We start from the raw sequence: 20,719 nt of genomic DNA, 5'->3' as shown, positions 1-20,719 counted from the left end.
GGCGGTGTAGATATTTACATGTTCATACAGATGGCGGTGTAGATATTTCCATGTTCGTACAGATGGCGGTGTAGATATTTCCATGTTCATAGAGATGGCGGTGTAGATATTTCCATGTTTATGTAGATAGCGGTATAGATATTTCCATGTTTATAGAGATAGTGGTGAAGTTATTTCCAAGTTTATAGAGACAGCATTGTAGATATTTCCATTTTTATACAGATAGCGGTGAAGTTATTTCCATGTTTATACAGATAGCGGTGTAGATATTTAAATGTTTATACAGATAGCAGTGTAGATATTTCCATGTTTATTGAGATAGTGGTGTAGATAATTTCAATTTTATACAGATAGCAGTGTAGATATTTCCAAGTTCATACAGATACCGGTGTAGATATTTCCATGTTTATAGAGATGGCGGTGTATATATATCCATGTTCATACAGATGGCGGTGTAGATATTTCCATGTTTTTAGAGATGGCGGTGTAGATATTTTCACGTTTACACAGATGGCGGTGGAGATATTTCCATGTTTACACAGATAGCGGTGCAGACATTTCCATGTTTACACAGATAGCGGTGTGGATATTTCCATGTTTATGCAGATAGCGGTGTAGATATTTCCATGTTTATACAGATAGCGGTGTAGATATTTCCATCTTAATACAGATGGCGGCGTAGATATTTCCATGTTCGTACAGATGGCGGTGTAGATATTTCCATGTTCATACAGATGGCGGTGTAGATATTTCGAAGTTTATAGAGATAGCGCGTTAGTTATTTCCATATTTATAGAGAAATCTCTGTAGATATTTCCATGTATATGCAGATAGCTGTGTAGATATTTCCATGTTCATGCAGATAGCGGTGCAGATATTTCCATGTTCATCCAGATGCCGGTGTAGATATATCCATGTTCATACAGATGGCGGTGAAGATATTTCCATGTTCATACAGATGGCGGTGTAGATATTTCCATGTTCATACACATGGCGGTGGAGATATTTCCATGTTCATAGAGATGGCGGTGTAGATATTTCCATGTTCATAGAGATGGCGGTGTAGATATTTCCATGTTCATAGAGATGGCGGTGTAGATATTTCATTGTTTGTACAGATAGCAGTGTAGTTATTTCCATTATTATAGAGATAGCAGTGTAGATATTTCCATTGATATACAGATAGCTGTGTAGATATTTGCATGTTCATACAGATAGCGGTGTAGATATTTCCATGCTCATACATATAGCGGTGTAGATATTTCCATGTTCATACAGATAGCGGTGCAGATATTTGCATGTTCATACAGATAGCGGTGTAGATATTTCCATGTTCATACATATAGCGGTGTAAATATTTCCATGTTCATACAGTTAGTGGTGTAGATATTTCCATGTTCATACAGATGGCGGTGTAGATATCTACATGTTCATACAGATGGCGGTGTAGATATTCAAATGTTCGCACGGATGGCAGTGTAGATATTTCCATGTTCATACAGGTGGCAGTGTAGATATTTCCATGTTTATACAGATAGCAATGTAGTTATTTCCATGTTTATAGAGATAGCAGTGCAGATATTTCCGTTGATATATAGATAGCTGTGTAGATATTTCCAAGTTCATACAGATAACGGTGTAGATATTTCCATGTTCATACAGATAGCCTTGTAGATATTTCCATGTTCATACAGTTAGCGGTGTAGCTATTTCCATGTTCATACAGATGGCGGTGTAGATATTTACATGTTCATACAGATGGCGGTGTAGATATTTCCATGTTCGTACAGAAGGCGTTGTAGATATTTCCATGTTCATAGAGATGGCGGTGTAGATATTTCCATGTTTCTGCAGATAGCGGTATAGGTATTTCCATGTTTATACATATGGTGGTGTAGATATTTCCATGTTTACAGAGATGGCGGTCTAGATATTTCCATGTTTATAGAGATAGTAGTGTAGTTATTTCCAAGTTTAAAGAGACAGCGTTGTAGATATTTACATGTTTATAAAGATAGCGGTGAAGATATTTCCATGTTTATACAGATAGCGGTGTAGATATTTCCATGTTTATACAGATAGCGGTGTAGATATTTCCATGTTTATACAGATAGCAGTGTAGATATTTCCATGTTTATAGAGATAGTGGTGTAGATATTTCCAAGTTCATACAGATAGCGGTGTAGATATTTCCGCGTTTATAGAGATGGCGGTGTAGATATTTCCATGTTCATGCAGATAGCGGTGTAGATATTTCCATGTTCATCCTGATGCCGGTGTAGTTATATCCATGTTCATACAGATGGCGGTGAAGATATTTCCATGTTCATACAGATGGCGGTGTAGATATTTCCATGTTCATACACATGGCGGTGTAGATATTTCTATGTTCATACAGATGGCGGTGTAGATATTTCCGTGTTCATACAAATGGCGGTGTAGATATTTCCATGTTCATAGAGATGGTGGTGTAGATATTTCCATGTTTATACAGATAGCAATGTAGATATTTCCATGTTTATAGAGATAGCGGTGTAGATATTTCCGTTGATATACAGATAGCTGTGTAGATATTTGCATGTTCATACAGATAACGGTGTAGATATTTCCATGTTCATACAGATAGCGGTGTAGATATTTCCATGTTCATACAGATAGCGGTGTAGATATTTCCATGTTCATAGAGATAACGGTTTAGATATTTCCATGTTCATACAGATATCGGTGTAGATATTTCCATGTTCATACAGTTTGTGGTGTAGATATTTCCATGTTCATACAGATGGCGGTGTAGATATTTACATGTTCATACAGATAGCGGTGTAGATATTTCCATGTTCGTACAGATGGCGGTGTAGATATTTCCATGTTCATAGAGATGGCGGTATAGTTATTTCCAAGTTTATGCACATAGCGGTATAGATATTTCCATGTTTATACAGATGGTGGTGTAGATATTTCCATGTTTATAGAAATGGCGGTCTAGACATTTCCATGTTTATAGAGATAGTGGTGTAGTTATTTCCAAGTTTATAGAGACAGTGTTGTAGATATTTCCAAGTTTATAGAGACAGCATTGTAGATATTTCCATGTTTATGCCGATAACGGTATAGATATTTCCATGATTATACAGATGGTGGTGTAGATATTTCCATGTTTATAGAGATGGCGGTCTAGATATTTCCATGTTTACAGAGATAGTGGTGTAGTTATTTCCAAGTTTACAGAGACAGCGTTGTAGATATTTCCATGTTTATACAGATAGCGGTAAAGATATTTCCATGTTTATACAGATAGCGGTGTAGATATTTCCAAGTTTATACAGATAGCAGTGTAGATATTTCCATGTTTATAGAGATAGTGGAGTAGATAATTTCAATTTCATACAGAGAGCAGTGTAGATATTTCCAAGTTCATACAGATAGCGGTGTAGATATTTCCACATTTATAGAGATGGCTGTGTAGATATTTCCATGTTCATACAGAGGACGGTGTAGATATTTCCATGTTTATAGGGATGGCGGTGTAGATATTTTCATGTTTACAGAGATGGCGGTGTAGATATTTCCATGTTCACACAGATAGCGGTGTAGATATTTCCATGTTCATACATTTAGCGGTGTAGATATTTCCATGTTTTGCAGATGGCGGTGTAGATACTTCCATGTTCATCCAGATCTCGGTGTAGATATATCCATGTTCATACAGATGGCGGTGAAGATATTTCCAAGTTCATACAGATGGCGGTGTAGATATTTCCATGTTCATACAAATGGCGGTGTAGATATTTCCATGTTCATACAGATGGCGGTTTAGATATTTCCGTGTTCATACAAATGGCAGTGTAGATATTTCCATGTTCATAGAGATGGCCGTGTACATATTTCCATGTTTATGCAGATAGCGGTATAGGTATTTCCATGTTTATACAGATGGTGGTGTAGATATTTCCATGTTTATAGAGATGGCGGTCTAGATATTTCCATGTTTATAGAGATAGTGGTGAAGTTATTTCCAAGTTTATAGAGACAGCGTTGTAGATATTTCCATGTTTATAAAGATAGTGGTGAAGATATTTGCATGTTTATACAGACAGCAGTGCAGATATTTCTATGTTTATAGAGGTAGTGGTGTAGATAATTTCAATTTTATACAGATAGCAGTGTAGATATTTGCAAGTTCATACAGATAGCGGTGTAGATATTTCCACCTTTATAGAGATGGCGGTGTAGATATTTCCATGTTAATACAGATGGCGGTGTAGATATTTACATGTTCATACAGATGGCGGTGTAGATATTTCCATGTTCGTACGGATGGCAGTGTAGATATTTCCATGTTCATACAGGTGGCGGTGTAGATATTCCCATGTTTTTACAGATAGCTGTGTAGTTATTTCCATGTTTCTACAGATAGCAGTGTAGATATTTCCATGTTTATAGAGATAGTGGTGTAGATAATTTCAATTTTATGCAGATAGCCATGTAGATATTTCCAAGTTCATACAGATAGCGGTGTAGATATTTCCACGTTTATAGAGATGGCGGTGTAGATATTTCCATGTTCATACAAATGGTGGTGTAGATATTTCCGTGTTCATAGAGTTCGCGGTGTAGATATTTCCATGTTCATACAAATGGCGTTGTAGATATTTCCATGTTCATACAGATGGCGGTGTAGATATTTCATTGTTTGTACAGATAGCAGTGTAGTTATTTCCATGTTAATAGAGATAGCAGTGTAGATATTTCCATTGATATTCAGATATCTGTGTAGATATTTGCATGTTCATACAGAAAGCGGTGTAGATATTTCCATGTTCATACTGATAGCGGTGTAGATATTTCCATGTTCATACTGTTAGCGGTGTAGATATTTCCATGTTCATAGAGATCGCGGTGTAGATATTTCCATGTTCATACAGATGGCGGTGTAGATATTTCCATGTTCATACAGATGGCGGTGTAGATATTTACATGTTCATACAGATGGCGGTGTAGATATTTCCATGTTCGTACGGATGGCAGTGTAGATATTTCCATGTTCATACAGGTGGCGGTGTAGATATTCCCATGTTTTTACAGATAGCTGTGTAGTTATTTCCATGTTTCTACAGATAGCAGTGTAGATATTTCCATGTTTATAGAGATAGTGGTGTAGATAATTTCAATTTTATGCAGATAGCAGTGTAGATATTTCCAAGTTCATACAGATAGCGGTGTAGATATTTCCACGTTTATAGAGATGGCGGTGTAGATATTTCCATGTTCATACAAATGGTGGTGTAGATATTTCCGTGTTCATAGAGATCGCGGTGTAGATATTTCCATGTTTTTAGAGATGGCGGTGTAGATATTTTCACGTTTACACAGATGGCGGTGGAGATATTTCCATGTTTACACAGATAGCGGTGTAGACATTTCCATGTTTACACAGATAGCGGTGTGGATATTTCCATGTTTATGCAGATAGCGGTGTAGATATTTCCATGTTTATACAGATAGCGGTGTAGACATTTCCATGTTTACACAGATAGCGGTGTGGATATTTCCATGTTTATGCAGATAGCGGTGTAGATATTTCCATGTTTACACAGATAGCGGTGTAGACATTTCCATGTTTACACAGATAGCGGTGTGGATATTTCCATGTTTATGCAGATAGCGGTGTAGATATTTCCATCTTAATACAGGTGGCGGTGTAGATATATCCATGTTCGTACAGATGGCGGTGAAGATATTTCCATGTTCATACAGATGGCGGTGTAGATATTTCCATGTTTATACAAATGGCGGTGTAGATATTTCCATGTTCATAGAGATGGCGGTGTACATATTTCCATGTTTATGCAGATAGCGGTATAGGTATTTCCATGTTTATACAGATGGTGGTGTAGATATTTCCATGTTTATAGAGACGGCGGTCTAGATATATCCATGTTTATAGAGATAGTGGTGTAGTTATTTCCAAGTTTATAGAGACAGCGTTGTAGATATTTCCATGTTTATAAAGATAGCGGTGAAGATATTTCCATGTTTATACAGATAGCGATGTAGATATTTCCATGTTTATACAGACAGCAGTGTAGATATTTCCATGTTTATAGAGATAGTGGTGTAGATAATTTCAATTTTATACAGATAGCAGTGTAGATATTTCCATGTTCATAGAGATGGCGGTGTAGATATTTCCATGTTCATACAAATGGAGGTGTAGATATTTCCATGTTCATAGAGATGGCGGCGTAGATATTTCCATGTTTATACACATAGCAGTGTAGTTATTTCCATGTTTATAGAGATAGAAGTGTAGATATTTCTATTGATATACACATAGCTGTGTAGATATTTGCATGTTCATACTGATAGCGGTGTTGATATTTCCATCTTCGTACAGATAGCGGTGTAGATATTTCCATGTTGATACAGATAGCGGTGTAGATATTTCCATGTTCATACAGATAGCGGTGTAGATATTTCCATGTTCGTACAGATAGCGGTGTAGATATTTCCATGTTCGTACAGATAGCGGTTTAGATATTTCCATGATCATACAGATAACGGTGTAGATATTTCCATGTTCATACAGATAGCGGTGTAGATATTTCCATGTTTATTCAGTTAGCGGTGTAGATATTTCCATGTTCATACAGATGGCGGTGTAGATATTTACATGTTCATACAGATACCGGTGTAGATATTTCCACGTTTATAGAGATGGCGGTGTATATATATCCATGTTCATACAGATGGCGGTGTAGATATTTCCATGTTTTTCGAGATGGCGGTGTAGATATTTTCACGTTTACACAGATGGCGGTGGAGATATTTCCATGTTTACACAGATAGCGGTGCAGACATTTCCATGTTTACACAGATAGCGGTGTGGATATTTCCATGTTTATGCAGATAGCGGTGTAGATATTTCCATGTTTATACAGATAGCGGTGTAGATATTTCCATCTTAATACAGATGGCGGCGTAGATATGTCCATGTTCGTACAGATGGCGGTGTAGATATTTCCATGTTCATACAGATGGCGGTGTAGATATTTCGAAGTTTATAGAGATAGCGCGTTAGTTATTTCCATATTTATAGAGAAATCTCTGTAGATATTTCCATGTATATGCAGATAGCTGTGTAGATATTTCCATGTTCATGCAGATAGCGGTGCAGATATTTCCATGTTCATCCAGATGCCGGTGTAGATATATCCATGTTCATACAGATGGCGGTGAAGATATTTCCATGTTCATACAGATGGCGGTGTAGATATTTCCATGTTCATACACATGGCGGTGGAGATATTTCCATGTTCATAGAGATGGCGGTGTAGATATTTCCATGTTCATAGAGATGGCGGTGTAGATATTTCCATGTTCATAGAGATGGCGGTGTAGATATTTCATTGTTTGTACAGATAGCAGTGTAGTTATTTCCATTATTATAGAGATAGCAATGTAGATATTTCCATTGATATACAGATAGCTGTGTAGATATTTGCATGTTCATACAGATAGCGGTGTAGATATTTCCATGCTCATACATATAGCGGTGTAGATATTTCCATGTTCATACAGATAGCGGTGCAGATATTTGCATGTTCATACAGATAGCGGTGTAGATATTTCCATGTTCATACATATAGCGGTGTAAATATTTCCATGTTCATACAGTTAGTGGTGTAGATATTTCCATGTTCATACAGAAGGCGGTGTAGATATCTACATGTTCATACAGATGGCGGTGTAGATATTCAAATGTTCGCACGGATGGCAGTGTAGATATTTCCATGTTCATACAGGTGGCAGTGTAGATATTTCCATGTTTATACAGATAGCAACGTAGTTATTTCCATGTTTATAGAGATAGCAGTGCAGATATTTCCGTTGATATATAGATAGCTGTGTAGATATTTCCAAGTTCATACAGATAACGGTGTAGATATTTCCATGTTCATACAGATAGCCTTGTAGATATTTCCATGTTCATACAGTTAGCGGTGTAGCTATTTCCATGTTCATACAGATGGCGGTGTAGATATTTACATGTTCATACAGATGGCGGTGTAGATATTTCCATGTTCGTACAGAAGGCGTTGTAGATATTTCCATGTTCATAGAGATGGCGGTGTAGATATTTCCATGTTTCTGCAGATAGCGGTATAGGTATTTCCATGTTTATACATATGGTGGTGTAGATATTTTCATGTTTACAGAGATGGCGGTCTAGATATTTCCATGTTTATAGAGATAGTAGTGTAGTTATTTCCAAGTTTAAAGAGACAGCGTTGTAGATATTTACATGTTTATAAAGATAGCGGTGAAGATATTTCCATGTTTATACAGATAGCGGTGTAGATATTTCCATGTTTATACAGATAGCGGTGTAGATATTTCCATGTTTATACAGATAGCAGTGTAGATATTTCCATGTTTATAGAGATAGTGGTGTAGATAATTTCAATTTTATACAGATAGCAGTGTAGATATTTCCAAGTTCATACAGATAGCGGTGTAGATATTTCCGCGTTTATAGAGATGGCGGTGTAGATATTTCCATGTTCATACAGATGGCGGTGTAGATATTTCCATGTTTACACAGATGGCGGGAGAGATATTTCCATGTTTACACAGATAGCGGTGTAGACATTTCCATGATTACACAGATAGCGGTGTGGATATTTCCATGTTTATGCAGATAGCGGTGTGGATATTTCCATGTTTATACAGATAGCGGTGCTGATATTTCCATGTTTATACAGATAGTTGGGCAGATATTTCCATGTTTATACAGGTAGCGTTGTAGATATTTCCATCTTAATACAGATGGCGGTGTAGATATGTCCATGTTCGTACTGATGGTGGTGTAGATATTTCCATGTTCATACAGATGGCTGTGTAGATATTTCGAAGTTTATAGAGATAGCGCTGTAGTTATTTCCATATTTTTAGGGAAATCTCCGTAGATATTTCCATGTATATGCAGATAGCTGTGTAGGTATTTCCATGATCATGCAGATAGCGGTGTAGATATTTCCATGTTCATCCAGATGCCGGTGTAGATATATCCATGTTCATACAGATGGCGGTGAAGATATTTCCATGTTCATACAGATGGCAGTGTAGATATTTCCATGTTCATACACATGGCGGTGTAGATATTTCCATGTTCGTAGAGATGGCTGTGTAGATATTTCCATGTTCATACAAATGGTGGTGTAGATATTTCCATGTTCATATAGATGGCGTTGTAGATATTTCCATGTTTGTACAGATAGCAGTGTAGTTATTTCCATGTTCATAGAGATAGCAGTGTAGATATTTCCATTGATATACAGATAGCTGTGTAGATATTTGCATGTTCATACAGATAGCGGTGTAGATATTTCCATGCTCATACAGATAGCGGTGTAGATATTTCCAGGGTCATACAGATAGCGGTGCAGATATTTCCATGTTCATAGAGATAGCGGTGTAGATATTTCCATGTTCATACAGATAGCGGTGTAGATATTTCCATGTTCATACAGATGGCGGTGTAGATATTTCCATGTTCATACAGATGGTGGTGTAGACATTTACATGTTCATACAGATGGCGGTGTAGATATTTCCATGTTCGTACGGATGGCAGTGTAGATATTTCCATGTACATACATGTGGCGGTGTAGTTATTTCCATGTTTATACAGATAGCAGTGTAGTTATTTCCATGTTTATAGAGATAGCAGTGTAGATATTTCCACTTATATACAGATAGCTGTGTAGATATTTGCAAGTTCATGCAGATAGCGGTGTAGATATTTCCATGTTCGTACAGATAGCGGTGTAGATATTTCCATGTTCATACAGATAGCAGTGTAGATATTTCCATGTTCATAGGGATAACGGTGTAGATATTTCCATGTTCATACACATAGCCTTGTAGATATTTCCATGTTCATACAGATAGCGGTGTAGATATTTCCATGTTCATAGAGATGGCGGTGTAGATATTTCCATGTTCATAGAGATGGCGGTGTAGATATTTCCATGTTCATAGAGATGGCGGTGTAGATATTTCATTGTTTGTACAGATAGCAGTGTAGTTATTTCCATTATTATAGAGATAGCAGTGTAGATATTTCCATTGATATACAGATAGCTGTGTAGATATTTGCATGTTCATACAGATAGCGGTGTAGATATTTCCATGCTCATACATATAGCTGTGTAGATATTTCCATGTTCATACAGATAGCGGTGCAGATATTTGCATGTTCATACAGATAGCGGTGTAGATATTTCCATGTTCATACATATAGCGGTGTAAATATTTCCATGTTCATACAGTTAGTGGTGTAGATATTTCCATGTTCATACAGATGGCGGTGTAGATATCTACATGTTCATACAGATGGCGGTGTAGATATTCAAATGTTCGCACGGATGGCAGTGTAGATATTTCCATGTTCATACAGGTGGCAGTGTAGATATTTCCATGTTTATACAGATAGCAACGTAGTTATTTCCATGTTTATAGAGATAGCAGTGCAGATATTTCCGTTGATATATAGATAGCTGTGTAGATATTTCCAAGTTCATACAGATAACGGTGTAGATATTTCCATGTTCATACAGATAGCCTTGTAGATATTTCCATGTTCATACAGTTAGCGGTGTAGCTATTTCCATGTTCATACAGATGGCGGTGTAGATATTTACATGTTCATACAGATGGCGGTGTAGATATTTCCATGTTCGTACAGAAGGCGTTGTAGATATTTCCATGTTCATAGAGATGGCGGTGTAGATATTTCCATGTTTCTGCAGATAGCGGTATAGGTATTTCCATGTTTATACATATGGTGGTGTAGATATTTCCATGTTTACAGAGATGGCGGTCTAGATATTTCCATGTTTATAGAGATAGTAGTGTAGTTATTTCCAAGTTTAAAGAGACAGCGTTGTAGATATTTACATGTTTATAAAGATAGCGGTGAAGATATTTCCATGTTTATACAGATAGCGGTGTAGATATTTCCATGTTTATACAGATAGCAGTGTAGATATTTCCATGTTTATAGAGATAGTGGTGTAGATAATTTCAATTTTATACAGATAGCAGTGTAGATATTTCCAAGTTCATACAGATAGCGGTGTAGATATTTCCGCGTTTATAGAGATGGCGGTGTAGATATTTCCATGTTCATACAGATGGCGGTGTAGATATTTCCATGTTTACACAGATGGCGGGAGAGATATTTCCATGTTTACACAGATAGCGGTGTAGACATTTCCATGATTACACAGATAGCGGTGTGGATATTTCCATGTTTATGCAGATAGCGGTGTGGATATTTCCATGTTTATACAGATAGCGGTGCGGATATTTCCATGTTTATACAGATAGTTGGGCAGATATTTCCATGTTTATACAGGTAGCGTTGTAGATATTTCCATCTTAATACAGATGGCGGTGTAGATATGTCCATGTTCGTACTGATGGTGGTGTAGATATTTCCATGTTCATACAGATGGCTGTGTAGATATTTCGAAGTTTATAGAGATAGCGCTGTAGTTATTTCCATATTTTTAGGGAAATCTCCGTAGATATTTCCATGTATATGCAGATAGCTGTGTAGATATTTCCATGATCATGCAGATAGCGGTGTAGATATTTCCATGTTCATCCAGATGCCGGTGTAGATATATCCATCTTCATACAGATGGCGGTGAAGATATTTCCATGTTCATACAGATGGCGGTGTAGATATTTCCATGTTCATACACATGGCGGTGTAGATATTTCCATGTTCGTAGAGATGGCTGTGTAGATATTTCCATGTTCATACAAATGGTGGTGTAGATATTTCCATGTTCATATAGATGGCGTTGTAGATATTTCCATGTTTGTACAGATAGCAGTGTAGTTATTTCCATGTTCATAGAGATAGCAGTGTAGATATTTCCATTGATATACAGATAGCTGTGTAGATATTTGCATGTTCATACAGATAGCGGTGTAGATATTTCCATGCTCATACAGATAGCGGTGTAGATATTTCCAGGGTCATACAGATAGCGGTGCAGATATTTCCATGTTCATAGAGATAGCGGTGTAGATATTTCCATGTTCATACAGATAGCGGTGTAGATATTTCCATGTTCATACAGATGGCGGTGTAGATATTTCCATGTTCATACAGATGGTGGTGTAGACATTTACATGTTCATACAGATGGCGGTGTAGATATTTCCATGTTCGTACGGATGGCAGTGTAGATATTTCCATGTACATACATGTGGCGGTGTAGTTATTTCCATGTTTATACAGATAGCAGTGTAGTTATTTCCATGTTTATAGAGATAGCAGTGTAGATATTTCCACTTATATACAGATAGCTGTGTAGATATTTGCAAGTTCATGCAGATAGCGGTGTAGATATTTCCATGTTCGTACAGATAGCGGTGTAGATATTTCCATGTTCATACAGATAGCAGTGTAGATATTTCCATGTTCATAGGGATAACGGTGTAGATATTTCCATGTTCATACACATAGCCTTGTAGATATTTCCATGTTCATACAGTTAGCGGTGTAGATATTTCCATGTTCATACAGATGGCGGTGTAGATATTTCCATGTTCATACAGATGGCGGTGTAGATATTTCCATGTTCATACAGATAACGGTGTAGATATTTCCATGTTCATACAGATAGCGGTGTAGATATTTCCATGTTCACACAGATAGCGGTGTAGATATTTCCATGTTCATACAGTTAGCGGTGTAGATATTTCCATGTTCATGCAGATAGCGGTGTAGATATTTCCATGTTCATCCTGATGCCGGTGTAGTTATATCCATGTTCATACAGATGGCGGTGAAGATATTTCCATGTTCATACAGATGGCGGTGTAGATATTTCCATGTTCATACACATGGCGGTGTAGATATTTCTATGTTCATACAGATGGCGGTGTAGATATTTCCGTGTTCATACAAATGGCGGTGTAGATATTTCCATGTTCATAGAGATGGTGGTGTAGATATTTCCATGTTTATACAGATAGCAATGTAGATATTTCCATGTTTATAGAGATAGCGGTGTAGATATTTCCGTTGATATACAGATAGCTGTGTAGATATTTGCATGTTCATACAGATAACGGTGTAGATATTTCCATGTTCATACAGATAGCGGTGTAGATATTTCCATGTTCATACAGATAGCGGTGTAGATATTTCCATGTTCATAGAGATAACGGTTTAGATATTTCCATGTTCATACAGATATCGGTGTAGATATTTCCATGTTCATACAGTTTGTGGTGTAGATATTTCCATGTTCATACAGATGGCGGTGTAGATATTTACATGTTCATACAGATAGCGGTGTAGATATTTCCATGTTCGTACAGATGGCGGTGTAGATATTTCCATGTTCATAGAGATGGCGGTATAGTTATTTCCAAGTTTATGCACATAGCGGTATAGATATTTCCATGTTTATACAGATGGTGGTGTAGATATTTCCATGTTTATAGAAATGGCGGTCTAGACATTTCCATGTTTATAGAGATAGTGGTGTAGTTATTTCCAAGTTTATAGAGACAGCGTTGTAGATATTTCCAAGTTTATAGAGACAGCATTGTAGATATTTCCATGTTTATGCCGATAACGGTATAGATATTTCCATGATTATACAGATGGTGGTGTAGATATTTCCATGTTTATAGAGATGGCGGTCTAGATATTTCCATGTTTACAGAGATAGTGGTGTAGTTATTTCCAAGTTTACAGAGACAGCGTTGTAGATATTTCCATGTTTATACAGATAGCGGTAAAGATATTTCCATGTTTATACAGATAGCGGTGTAGATATTTCCAAGTTTATACAGATAGCAGTGTAGATATTTCCATGTTTATAGAGATAGTGGAGTAGATAATTTCAATTTCATACAGAGAGCAGTGTAGATATTTCCAAGTTCATACAGATAGCGGTGTAGATATTTCCACATTTATAGAGATGGCTGTGTAGATATTTCCATGTTCATACAGAGGACGGTGTAGATATTTCCATGTTTATAGGGATGGCGGTGTAGATATTTTCATGTTTACAGAGATGGCGGTGTAGATATTTCCATGTTCACACAGATAGCGGTGTAGATATTTCCATGTTCATACATTTAGCGGTGTAGATATTTCCATGTTTTGCAGATGGCGGTGTAGATACTTCCATGTTCATCCAGATCTCGGTGTAGATATATCCATGTTCATACAGATGGCGGTGAAGATATTTCCAAGTTCATACAGATGGCGGTGTAGATATTTCCATGTTCATACAAATGGCGGTGTAGATATTTCCATGTTCATACAGATGGCGGTTTAGATATTTCCGTGTTCATACAAATGGCAGTGTAGATATTTCCATGTTCATAGAGATGGCCGTGTACATATTTCCATGTTTATGCAGATAGCGGTATAGGTATTTCCATGTTTATACAGATGGTGGTGTAGATATTTCCATGTTTATAGAGATGGCGGTCTAGATATTTCCATGTTTATAGAGATAGTGGTGAAGTTATTTCCAAGTTTATAGAGACAGCGTTGTAGATATTTCCATGTTTATAAAGATAGTGGTGAAGATATTTGCATGTTTATACAGACAGCAGTGCAGATATTTCTATGTTTATAGAGGTAGTGGTGTAGATAATTTCAATTTTATACAGATAGCAGTGTAGATATTTGCAAGTTCATACAGATAGCGGTGTAGATATTTCCACCTTTATAGAGATGGCGGTGTAGATATTTCCATGTTCATACAGATGGCGGTGTAGATATTTCCATGTTCGTACAGGTGGCGGTGTAGATATTTCCATGCTTATACAGATAGAAGTGTGGTTTTTTCCATGTTTATAGAGATAGCAATGTAGATATTTCCATTGGTATACATATAGCTGTGTAGATATTGGCATGCTCATACTGATAGCGGTATAGATATTTCCATGTTCGTGCAGATAGCGGTGTAGATATTTCCATGTTCATACAGATAGCGGTGTAGATATTTCCATGTTCATAGAGATAACGGTTTAGATATTTCCATGTTCATACAGATATCGGTGTAGATATTTCCATGTTCATACAGTTTGTGGTGTAGATATTTCCATGTTCATACAGATGGCGGTGTAGATATTTACATGTTCATACAGATAGCGGTGTAGATATTTCCATGTTCGTACAGATGGCGGTGTAGATATTTCCATGTTCAGAGAGATGGCGGTATAGTTATTTCCAAGTTTATGCACATAGCGGTATAGATATTTCCATGTTTATACAGATGGTGGTGTAGATATTTCCATGTTTATAGAAATGGCGGTCTAGACATTTCCATGTTTATAGAGATAGTGGTGTAGTTATTTCCAAGTTTATAGAGACAGCGTTGTAGATATTTCCAAGTTTATAGAGACAGCATTGTAGATATTTCCATGTTTATGCCGATAACGGTATAGATATTTCCATGATTATACAGATGGTGGTGTAGATATTTCCATGTTTATAGAGATGGCGGTCTAGATATTTCCATGTTTACAGAGATAGTGGTGTAGTTATTTCCAAGTTTATAGAGACAGCGTTGTAGATATTTCCATGTTTATATAGATAGCGGTGAAGGTATTTCCATGTTTATACAGATAGCGGTGTAGATATTTCCAAGTTTATACAGATAGCAGTGTAGATATTTCCATGTTTATAGAGATAGTGGAGTAGATAATTTCAATTTCATACAGAGAGCAGTGTAGATATTTCCAAGTTCATACAGATAGCGGTGTAGATATTTCCACATTTATAGAGATGGCTGTGTAGATATTTCCATGTTCATACAGAGGACGGTGTAGATATTTCCATGTTTATAGGGATGGCGGTGTAGATATTTTCATGTTTACAGAGATGGCGGTGTAGATATTTCCATGTTTACACAGATAGCGGTGTAGACATTTCCATGTTTACACAGATAGCGGTGTGGATATTTCCATGTTTATGCAGATAGCAGTGTAGATATTTCCATGTTTATACAGATAGCGGTGCGGATATTTCCATGTTTATTCAGGTAGCGGTGCGGATATTTCCATGTTTATACAGATAGTTGGGCAGATATTTCCATGTTTATGCAGATAGCGGTGTAGATATTTCCATCTTAATACAGATGACGGTGTAGATATGTCCATGTTTGTACAGATGGCGGTGTAGATATTTCCATGTTCATACAGATGGCGGTGTAGATATTTCGAAGTTTATAGAGATAGCGCTGTAGTTATTTCCATATTTATGGAGAAATCTGTGTAGATATTTCCATGTATATTAAGATAGCTGTGTATATATTTCCATGTTCATGCAGATAGCAGTGTAGATATTTCCATGTTCATCCAGATGCTAGTGTACATATATCCATGTTCGTACAGATGGCGGTGAAGATATTTCCATGTTCATACAGGTGGTGCTGTATATATTTCCATGTTCATACAGATGGTGGTGTAGATCTTTCCATGTTCATACAAATGGCGGTGTAGATAGTTCCATGTTCATAGAGATGGCGGTGTAGATATTTCCATGTTCATACAAATGGCGGTGTAGATATTTACATGTTCATACAGATGGCGGTGTAGATATTTCATGTTCGCACAGATGGCAGTGTACATATTTCCATGTTCATATAGGTGGCGGTGTAGATATTTCCATGTTTATACAGATAGCAGTGTAGTTATTTCCATGTTTATAGATTTAGCAGTGAAGCTATTTCCATTGATATACAGATAGCTGTGTACATATTTGCATGTTCATACAGATGGCGGTGTAGATATTTCGAAGTTTATAGAGATAGCGCTGTAGTTATTTCCATATTTATAGAGAAATCTGTGTAGATATTTCCATGTATATGCAGATAGGTGTGAAGATATTTCCATGTTCATGCAGATAGCGGTGTAGATATTTCCATCTTCATCCAGATGCCGGTGTAGATATATCCATGTTCATACAGATTGCGGTGAAGATATTTCCATGTTCATACAGATGGCGGTGTAGATATTTCCATGTTCATACACATGGCGGTGTAGATATTTCCATGTTCATACACATGGCGGTGTAGATATTTCCATGTTCATACAAATGGCGGTGTAGATATTTCCGTGTTCATAGAGATGGCAGTGTAGATATTTCCATGTGTATACACATAGCAGTGTAGTTATTTCCATGTTAATAGAGATAGCAGTGTAGATATTTCCATTGATATTCAGATATCTGTGTAGATATTTGCATGTTCATACAGATAGCGGTGTAGATATTTCCATGTTCATACTGATAGCGGTGTAGATATTTCCATGTTCATACTGTTAGCGGTGTAGATATTTCCATGTTCATACAGATGGCGGTGTAGATATTTCCCTGTTCATACAGATGGCGGTGTAGATATTTACATGTTCATACAGATGGCGGTGTAGATATTTCCATGTTCGTACGGATGGCAGTGTAGATATTTCCATGTTCATACAGGTGGCGGTGTAGATATTCCCATGTTTTTACAGATCGCTGTGTAGTTATTTCCATGTTTCTACAGATAGCAGTATAGATATTTCCTTGTTTATAGAGATAGTGGTGTAGATAATTTCAATTTTATACAGATAGCAGTGTAGATATTTCCAAGTTCATACAGATAGCGGTGTAGATATTTCCACGTTTATAGAGATGGTGGTGTAGATATATCCATGTTCCTACAGATGGCGGTGTAGATATTTCCATGTTTTTAGAGATGGCGGTGTAGATATTTTCACTTTTACACAGATGGCGGTGGAGATATTTCCATGTTTACACAGATGGCGGTGCAGACATTTCCATGTTTACATTGATAGCGGTGTGGATATTTCCATGTTTATGCAGATAGCAGTGTAGATATTTCCATGTTTATTCAGATAGCGGTGCGGATATTTCCATGTTTATTCAGGTAGCGGTGCGGATATTTCCATGTTTATACAGATAGTTGGGCAGATATTTCCATGTTTATGCAGATAGCGGTGTAGATATTTCCATCTTAATACAGATGACGGTGTAGATATGTCCATGTTTGTACAGATGGCGGTGTAGATATTTCCATGTTCATACAGATGGCGGTGTAGATATTTCGAAGTTTATAGAGATAGCGCTGTAGTTATTTCCATATTTATGGAGAAATCTGTGTAGATATTTCCATGTATATTAAGATAGCTGTGTATATATTTCCATGTTCATGCAGATAGCAGTGTAGATATTTCCATGTTCATCCAGATGCTAGTGTACATATATCCATGTTCGTACAGATGGCGGTGAAGATATTTCCATGTTCATACAGATGGTGCTGTATATATTTCCATGTTCATACAGATGGTGGTGTAGATCTTTCCATGTTCATACAAATGGCGGTGTAGATAGTTCCATGTTCATAGAGATGGCGGTGTAGATATTTCCATGTTCATACAAATGGCGGTGTAGATATTTACATGTTCATACAGATGGCGGTGTAGATATTTCATGTTCGCACAGATGGCAGTGTACATATTTCCATGTTCATATAGGTGGCGGTGTAGATATTTCCATGTTTATACAGATAGCAGTGTAGTTATTTCCATGTTTATAGATTTAGCAGTGAAGCTATTTCCATTGATATACAGATAGCTGTGTACATATTTGCATGTTCATACAGATGGCGGTGTAGATATTTCGAAGTTTATAGAGATAGCGCTGTTGTTATTTCCATATTTATAGAGAAATCTGTGTAGATATTTCCATGTATATGCAGATAGGTGTGAAGATATTTCCATGTTCATGCAGATAGCGGTGTAGATATTTCCATCTTCATCCAGATGCCGGTGTAGATATATCCATGTTCATACAGATTGCGGTGAAGATATTTCCATGTTCATACAGATGGCGGTGTAGATATTTCCATGTTCATACACATGGCGGTGTAGATATTTCCATGTTCATACACATGGCGGTGTAGATATTTCCATGTTCATACAAATGGCGGTGTAGAAATTTCCGTGTTCATAGAGATGGCAGTGTAGATATTTCCATGTGTATACACATAGCTGTGTAGTTATTTCCATGTTAATAGAGATAGCAGTGTAGATATTTCCATTGATATTCAGATATCTGTGTAGATATTTGCATGTTCATACAGATAGCGGTGTAGATATTTCCATGTTCATACTGATAGCGGTGTAGATATTTCCATGTTCATACTGTTAGCGGTGTAGATATTTCCATGTTCATACAGATGGCGGTGTAGATATTTCCATGTTCATACAGATGGCGGTGTAGATATTTACATGTTCATACAGATGGCGGTGTAGATATTTCCATGTTCGTACGGATGGCAGTGTAGATATTTCCATGTTCATACAGGTGGCGGTGTAGATATTCCCATGTTTTTACAGATCGCTGTGTAGTTATTTCCATGTTTCTACAGATAGCAGTATAGATATTTCCTTGTTTATAGAGATAGTGGTGTAGATAATTTCAATTTTATACAGATAGCAGTGTAGATATTTCCAAGTTCATACAGATAGCGGTGTAGATATTTCCACGTTTATAGAGATGGTGGTGTAGATATATCCATGTTCCTACAGATGGCGGTGTAGATATTTCCATGTTTTTAGAGATGGCGGTGTAGATATTTTCACTTTTACACAGATGGCGGTGGAGATATTTCCATGTTTACACAGATGGCGGTGCAGACATTTCCATGTTTACACTGATAGCGGTGTGGATATTTCCATGTTTATGCAGATAGCGGTGTAGATATTTCCATTTTAATACAGATGGCGGTGTAGATATGTCCATGTACGTACAGACGGCCGTGTAGATATTTCCATCTTCATACAGATGGCGGTGTAGATATTTCGAAGTTTATGGAGATAGCGCGGTAGTTATTTCCATATTTATAGAGAAATCTCTGTAGATATTTCCATGTATATGCAGATAGCTGTGTAGATATTTCCATGTTCATACAGATAGCGGTGCAGATATTTCCATCTTCATCCAGATGCCGGTGTAGATATATCCATGTTCATACAGATGGCGGTGAAGATATTTCCATGTTCATAGAGATGGCGGTGTAGATATTTCCATGTTCATACAAATGGCGTTGTAGATATTTCCATGTTCATAGAGATGGCGGTGTAGATATTTCATTGTTTGTACAGATAGCAGTGTAGTTATTTCCATGTTTATAGAGATAGCTGTGTAGATATTTCCATGTTCATACAGATAGCGGTGCAGATATTTCCATCTTCATCCAGATGCCGGTGTAGATATATCCATGTTCATACAGATTGCGGTGAAGATATTTCCATGTTCATACAGATGGCGGTGTAGATATTTCCATGTTCATACACATGACGGTGTAGATATTTCCATGTTCATACACATGGCGGTGTAGATATTTCCATGTTCATACAAATGGCGGTGTAGATATTTCCGTGTTCATAGAGATGGCAGTGTAGATATTTCCATGTGTATACACATAGCAGTGTAGTTATTTCCATGTTAATAGAGATAGCAGTGTAGATATTTCCATTGATATTCAGATATCTGTGTAGATATTTGCATGTTCATACAGATAGCGGTGTAGATATTTCCATGTTCATACTGATAGCAGTGTAGATATTTCCATGTTCATACTGTTAGCGGTGTAGATATTTCCA

Source organism: Gorilla gorilla, chromosome 11 (assembly GCF_029281585.2).
Source record: "Gorilla gorilla gorilla isolate KB3781 chromosome 11, NHGRI_mGorGor1-v2.1_pri, whole genome shotgun sequence".
NCBI lineage: Eukaryota > Metazoa > Chordata > Mammalia > Primates > Hominidae > Gorilla > Gorilla gorilla.
The sequence above is the reverse complement of the archived record's forward strand: the minus strand, read 5'-3'. Positions refer to the sequence as shown.